This window comes from Ceratotherium simum, chromosome 36, assembly GCF_057802395.1.
Source record: "Ceratotherium simum simum isolate JZ-2026a chromosome 36, ASM5780239v1, whole genome shotgun sequence".
NCBI lineage: Eukaryota > Metazoa > Chordata > Mammalia > Perissodactyla > Rhinocerotidae > Ceratotherium > Ceratotherium simum.
The window spans coordinates 20,205,165-20,213,365 of record NC_141935.1 but is presented as its reverse complement, the minus strand read 5'-3'; positions in this window follow the sequence as shown (position 1 = coordinate 20,213,365).

The following is an 8,201-nucleotide window of genomic DNA, read 5'->3' as shown; positions in this document are numbered from 1 at the left end:
CTTTTCTAGAACTATTATTGAAAGTGTATTCCTGGGGAAGTCACTTCAACTCTGGCTTCTATTTTCTTCTCCAAATGAGGAGGTTTGTATTAGGATACTTGCAATGTCTTTTCCGGGTACAGTTTGATTCAAGAAACATTCATTGAATGCTTCTTACGTGCAAAGAATAGGTTTAGGAAATATACTCAAGAAGCTTGAATTACATCGAGAGTCAAATGTTCACCTACCGTCTGCAATTTGACAACAACCTAACCAACTACCACAAATAGATTTTGTAGAGATAATGTGCTAGTCAGGGCTCTCTAGTCAGGGCTAGTCAGAGAAATAGGATCAATAAGATGTATATAGATATATATAAGATATATATGTCTTATATAGATGTATATAGATATATATAAGAGGAGATTTATTACATGAATTGGCTTATGCAGTTATGGAGGCCCAGAAGTCCCATAGGCTGCCGTTTGCAAGCTGGAAAACCAGAAGAGCCCGTGGTGTAATTCAGTCCGAGTCCAAAGGCCTGAGAACCAGGGGAGCTGATGGTGCAACTGTCCGTTCGAGGCTGAAGTTCTGAGGTATAAGCCCTGGAGTCCAAAGGCCAGAGAACCAGGAACTCTGATGTCCAAGAGCAGGAGAAGAGAGAGAGAATTCGCCTTCCTTTCACCTTTTTGTAGTATTGGGGCCTTCGAGGGATTGGATGGTGCCTACCCACATTGGTGAGGGCATCTTTTTTACTGTCTACTGATTCAATGCTAATCTCTCTAGAAACATCCTCACAGACACACCCAGAAATAATGTTTTACAAGCTATCTGGGCATCCCTTAGCCCATTCAAGTTGACACGTAATCTTAACCATCACAGGCAGCATATAAATAAGCAAACAAATAAATATGATCAGGGTTGCTCATTTTTACTTAGCCAGTCAGCAGCTATTCACTGCGTACCTACTCTATGTCAGACATTATGCTAACTACACAAGTATAATCACTATTTCTAATCCTCACGAAACCCTGGAAAGCGATGTTATTATTCCCATTCCAAAAATTAAACTGATGCTCAGAAAGGGTAAGGAATATTCACAGAAGAAAACAAAAGAGAAGCTGGGATTATATTGTACAATCCTATACAAGCCTGTTTATTCACAGGCTTTCTAATTTAATGTCTATTTTCTCTTCTAAATTGTAAGTTCTTTATAGTAGATAATATGTTAATTTTGTTCACCACTGAATCTCTAGCACCTAAAAGATAGACGCAGAGTAGGTTATTGTATTAACTAATTAATAAATTGATCAAATTAAACTTTAGGCTCTTTTAATTCTAAAGCCCATTCCTTTTGCTATGAGACTTGGTCCTTTATAAATGCTATATATGTGTCACAAACTTTTTTGGGAACACAAAAGAGAGTCTCATTAATGAATTTTTGAGAGGGTTTCCAGGTCATTTTTGTCTAGGCCTTGCTAGAGAGTATACACCCTGACTAATAGGACCTTAGATGGCCAAGGAGTGTTGGTAGCGACTTTGGAAAGAGTAGGAAGATGGGTGCGGGAGCAGATACTGAAGCAATAGTTCTAAGGAGATGGAGTAAGAGATGGATTCAGTGCCTGGTGAAAAGTAATCAAAAAAGTAAAGAATTCACTGTCCCTCATAAATACCTCTAGGGTCAGCTCTGTTGATCTGGAGCAGCACTATCCAATAGAAATATAATGCAAGCCACAATATATGTAACTTAAAATTTTCTAGTAACTCCATTTAAAAAAGTAACAAGAAACAGGGGAAAGTAACTGTAATAATATGTTTTATTTAACCTCATATTTCTAAAATGTTATTCCAACATGTAATAAATATGAAATTATTCATGAGATACTTTGTCCTTTTTCCCTACTGAATCTTCAAAATCTGGTATGCATTTTATACTTAGAGTACATGTTAATTCAGATTAGCCACAATTCAAGTGCTCAAATATCCACATGTGGCTAGTGGCTACTGTATTGGACCGTGTGGGTCTAGATAGCAAAGTGTAGCCTGTGGACCAGCTGCATCAAATTCTCCGGAAATCATGTTAGGAAATGTAGACTCTCCAGGCCACCCCTCACCTACTGAATCAGAATCAGCATTTTAACAAGATACCCTGGTGATCTGTGTGTACTTAGAGTTGGAGAAACTCTGGTCTAGATAATAGGCAGGGAGCTTTCTGTCTGCTAGAAACCAAGGAGGATGAAGTGGAGAACTGTAGACTCACAGTCAAGCACTTCACACATTCCTGATAAAAAGCCAGCAAAACTGACAACATTAGTCAGCTGCAAAAATAGAGTAGATTTTTGTCTCCGATGTGGTTTTGTGAACTGTGACCTCTTCGTTTTGAGAAATCCACTCCTTAGGCCCTTATGCTGCGATCTTATAATAACTCACCCGTAGGTCGATTAGCCTGGGAAAGCAAAAATAACAAGAAATTAATAACTGCAACAAGATGTCACCATTAATTCTGGGATTTAAAAAGGCTTTATTAATACATGATAGAAAATTGGGAAAGCAATCTGTACTTACTATGGAAACTCCTGACGGGGCTCAAAATTCAGGATGTTTAGATAAAGATTAAATATGCATTCCAAGGAAAGCAAAAATGTTCATATCTTTCTTCCTTCAGGCTGAATGGACACAAATCAAAGGCTCAGAAATGTATCTCAGGATTATCTTTATCTTTCCAATCTCTAGATTGCTTTAGAATCCCAAAGCCAGAAGCCTCATTGGGATTTTCTACTTTCTTCTAATAAATTATGGGGGGGGGATTTGTTATCCTTCTTTATCAATAACCCAACTTAGATTTTTTTTAATTAAAAATTTTTGGTGTCTTAGATTTATTAAGTGTGTCCTCATCACCCTTTCAGAGTAGTTTTAAACTCTTTGAAATTAAAGCACTCCAAGATGATGATGCACTCAATTCAGTGTGTCTTTAGTAACATAGGACAGGAATGGAGATGTGTTAACACTTGATGCAATACAGGCTTTTCTCTGCTCTGTCCACAAAGAGAAAGAAAGATGGATTAGTTAGGATTCTCCAGAGAAACAGAACCAATAATATGTATATACCTCTATCTCTATATCTATATAGAGAGATTTCTTTTAAGGAATTGGCTCATGCAATTATGGAGGCTGACAAGTCCAAAATCTGCAGGATAGGCTAACAAGCTGGAGACTTAGGAAGAGCCAATGTTGCAGTTGAAGTCCAAAGGCCATCTGCTGGTAGAATTCTTTCTTGCTTGGGGAAGATTACTCTTTTTGTTCTATTGAGGTCCTCAACTGATTGGATGAGGCCGACCCACATTACGGAGGGCAATCTGCTTTACTGAATGTCCACCGATTTAAAGAGTGATCTCATCCAAAAAAAAAACACCCTCACAGAAACATCCCAAATAATGTTTGACCAACTGTCTTGGCACCATGACCCAGCCAAGTTGACACATGAAATTAAACATCACAGATGGAGACAAAGTAGCTTAAACACACAAGGGGAAAAGCCCTGCATCCTCACAGGACAGAGGCACAATCTGCTGCTCATACTGTGGGATCAGAGAAATTTGTCTTTGGGGTTCTCTTAAGTTTGAATTGAGTATCTCTGGGAATGCACTTGAACATCCCTAAACATGATCTCACTCAGCTTTCCCAGAGGGCCGGTACCGGCTTCTTTCATCCTTGCAGCCCCCTGGCCTGGCACAGAAGCAATCAGTTGCTGTCTGAGTCAGAGCTGCTTGTCATAGAGACACACCAGCACTGACAGCCCTATCGGTTCCCTCCCATTCCAGTAGTGTGTGCCCAGTGTCTGCCTGGACAACCAGACTGAGAAGTGCTGCCACATTTTTTTGGCTGCAAAGTATTCAACAACCCCTTTCTGTGGCCAGATTCTGTTCTAGCCTATTTTGCTTGTGAAAACAAAAAGGTTTGGAATAGGCAACATTTCCTCTACTTGTCCGCTCCTTGCTCCAAATACACTTCCCAACCTGTAGTCAAAAATACAGGCAAAAAAATTGTAAACAAAGCAAAAAAATACCAACCATCTCAGTCTCCCTTTTGCCTGCCTTCCTTCCTTTTTTCAATCGTTCCTTCTTCCTTCCACAAATAATTTTGACAGTTGGAGGGTGGGAAGTAGGAAAGAGTTTGATCTTTAAGGAAAGCAGTCACAAATTCTAGATAGGCTAGAAGCAACCATCGGTAGAATATGCCAGGTGATCTTGATGAGTGAAGTGTCTAAGTCTCTAATTTCTCTAGACCATATTTTGGAGAACTCATGTATTACGTGAAAATTGGGACTGTGCATTGAAAAGGAAATTGGAATCTACTGTCATTTCTGTTCTGTGCAAAATATAGAGAAATCACTTCATTGGACTACTTGCTGTTCTTAATCCAATTTAAAGTTCAGAAGAGCAGTTTATCAAGTAGCATCAGTTCTCCTGGTTCCCGGGAGTAGGAATTGCAAACTGAAGCATGAAGGTGGTGAAGAATTCCCTGTGAATTATGCATCTTAGTGTGTTCCTATAGAAAGGGGACAGAGTTGCTCAGTCACCCATACCTGCTACATCCCAGGCTCTGCATCAGTAGATGAAAGAAAAATAGCTTCAGCACTTGATTTGGCCACTTTCTGATCCAATCTACTTCTCTTCTTTAAATTCTAAATTTTTGTGAGCTGGAAGTTTATAGCATAAATAATATTTCTTCCTTCTCTAAGATTCCTACTTGAACCAAAAGTCTAGCCAACTCCAATAAGGGTTTTTCTCTCATCTGTTGAATAACTTGCATTGACTTGACCTGACCTGACTTGAATTCACTTGAGCACCTACTATGTGCCAAGGGTGGTACTGTGGCTCAGTACCCAGCACACAGTGGACACTTAAGTCCACCCAGAAAGGGACTCATCCACCACGTTTGTACATTCATGGCCTTTGCAGGTCAAGAGTGCAATTCTAAAGTGGTTGCTTTATTTAGCACATAAATCAGGGGTCAAAACTGAACATTCTCCCCGGTGGGAAGTCCATGGGGACGTGGACCACCTTCACAGAACACTAGAAACAGGACTTCTTGGGTTGCAGCTCCCCGTCTAGCCCAGAATGGGGAGCAGCTTTCATTTCGGAGCACGTCACCCAACTCCCAGGAACTTGAAGAACTTGTTGACTTCCAGGCGTGGGTCCTTAATGAAAAGCCTCTTTCTGAAAAATGCTATTTTTCAGCATCCGTCACATGCTAGACAATAAATGCTGGCCAGGCCCTCTGTCAGGGAGATAAACACAAGGAAATGGAGGCTTTTGACTGCTATAAAAGGGAAGAAGCTGAAAGGGAAAAGGAAGATACCTTCGTTCTGTTGAAACTCAGTGAACAAGAAGAGAGAGATTTCCTAAGCGTGGATGAAGATCAAGCACGGAGGAGTAATGACAGATACAAAAATACAAATATTATATGGATTATAAAGAGATGGATCACAATGAGGAAGATATTGATATTTCCATAAAATGCTAGGGGGAAAAAAGAAATTGGAGTTAAACTGTAAATGGGAGAATACGGTAAAAAAACAAACAAGTGATGTGTAAACAAAGGGCTTCCCCAGAGACAGACATTTGGTTAATATCTGCATAAATAATTCAGAAGAGGATCAGAGGTCCTGAAACTTCCAGCTATCGCAGAAGACCAAATCAGTAAGTAGAAAGGTGTCAGATGAGCTGGAGTACGCCTCCAGATAAAAAACAACTCAGGGGTATGTATAAGAAAAATGCTATTCATTCACTCATTCATTCATTCATTCAACAGAAACTTACTGAAGTCATTCTGTGTGCTAGCTCTTGTGCCAGGTCTTAGGGATGGGATGGCAAACAAGACATGGTCTGGGTAATAGAGGTGTCATAAGCTCTGTCAGTCCAGCTTGCAGCAAAATCCAAACACTGACCAAGTTTAGAGCACTATTTGGGAGGATTCTGGAAACAAAACGGAGGTTTGATCCAGTCCCAAACATGGAGGATGCAGCAGTGAGAGAGACCTCATGGAGACGTAATGGACTTGGAGAAGTTTAGGGGGAAGCAGAGTCATAAACAGCAAATTCTTATGAAGACGCAATTAAAAATATCCTGGGAGTCTGAAGGCTGAGGGGGATAGGAGAGAAGTTTATAAAATCGCAAAAAGAATGAATTACGTAAAACATAATGGTTAACCCCAGATGCTCTGGAGCCAGATTGTTTGGGTTCAGATGTTGCCTCTGCTGCTTTCTAGCTGTGTGACCTGGGGCAGGTTATTTACCTCGTCTGTATTTCTGTTTCCTCACATTTAAATTAAGGCTAATAAAAATACCTCCTTATTGATGTGGATGTGAAGATTTGAATGAGCGAAGGCTTGTAAATTACTTACAGCAGAGCTGGGCATAAAGCAAAACACTCAATCAATGTTACCTGTTATTGTTACTTTCCCAAATGCTAGATCTTTAGAATCAGTTCAGTCAATGTTTAATTGTAAAGATCAACAAGGCACGTTATGGCACACTTGGTAATCTAAAGGACCTTGTTATGTCCAGAAGCGGTACAATCTTAAGCTACTAGGAGTTGCTGGGAAGGTGGATTAATTCCTTTGTGTTAGACCTGAAGCAAGTCTTAAGGAGTTTTAGGAATACTTAGGGTGCATGCTTCCCTTTTGTCTTCACGTCCCCCAATAACTCTCCCCAACACCGTCAGACACAGCCACCTGGGTTTGAGGGGCTGTGGGCCTGATGGCATTTCCTAATGAGAAAATGATCGCCCAGCTTGGCAAAGGGGAAAATGTTACCAGTCTTTGATGTAGTAATGCATGATAATAATAGGCCATCCATTACAGAGCAAGGTGTTGCTGGAGAACTGCTGCCAGTGATTTAGTTTTTTGTTTGTCATTTGCACAAAGAAAATAAGCTTGTGTCAATGATCCACACATGCGGGCCTAGCCAAAATTCTCTTTGGACAAAGAGCAGTAGGCATTCGTGAGGTCACAAATGGAGGGGGCTGGGGGACGACTGGAAGGAGAGGAAAAGCTAACTGCCTAGAAAGGGCACCCGCTCGCCTCAGTTGAGACAGGAGCTTATTAATTCCCCCAACCAGTCAGTCATCTCCTCTATTGCTAGACTTGGAAATGAGGTTAAGTCCTGAGGTCAAGCATGACACTGGCCACGCCGTCTCCATTCTCTGGGCCTTAAATTGCCTTACAGGTAAAATGAAGGGCCAGGACCAAAAAACAAAACAGAACAAAAAATGAACCAGAATCCTTTCTTCAAATGAAATCTTACTTTGGAGTCTCAGGAATAGAATGTGTCTATCTGTCTTGAGTGTGGAAGGGTGGGGGTGGGCATGTGATCTCAGAGCTCCACCAGCTCAAGGCTGCTCCCACCTTAATCCCCCCACTTGCATTGGCATCCCTTCTCCCTCTGGCTCATCCTAACACATTTTGAAAACCACCAGCTGAGATAAGCTCTAACGTTCCTCCCAGGTCTAACACTCTGTGGTTTTGGTGCCTTTGACACTCAGGTGACCTCAAATCAAAGGAGCCATTATAGATTCTAGAACAACACTGTCCAATAGAAATAAGGAAGCTGCATATGTCATTTAAAACTTTCTAATAGTCCTATTCTAAGAAGTAGAAAGAAACAGGTAAAATTAATTTTATTAACATATTTCATTTAACCCCACATCTTCAAAATATAAACGATTCAACATGTAATCAATATAAAAGTAGATGAGATATTTTACATTTTTTATACGAAGTTTTCAAAATCCAGTGTATATTTTAAACTCACAGCACATCTCCATTCAGATTTGCCACCTCTCAGGTGTTCAATAGTCACATGCGGAAGTGGCTTCCACACTGGAAAACACAGATCCAGAGACTTTTCCTGAGTCACAAGTGCACCCTAGCCATGGATTTAAAGGGAAAAAGATCTGCAGGCCTCCTGTGTCCAAACTCAAGGATAGTGAGACAAGCCGATGAGCCTGCTTCTGTTTCCATCACCCCACCAAACACCGCAGGGGCCACGTCTTTCAGGGGATCTTCTCATCAGCCCCTCTCTAGGGCTGGAAGGTGTCCCAGGATGTTTCAGGCTGGCTTCAACGACCTCAGCTGCATACCACCTCACTTTTGTATCCCTCAGCTCATTCCCTGCTTCTTCCTGATTTAATATCACCTCTATCCTGGGATTTATTATTTCC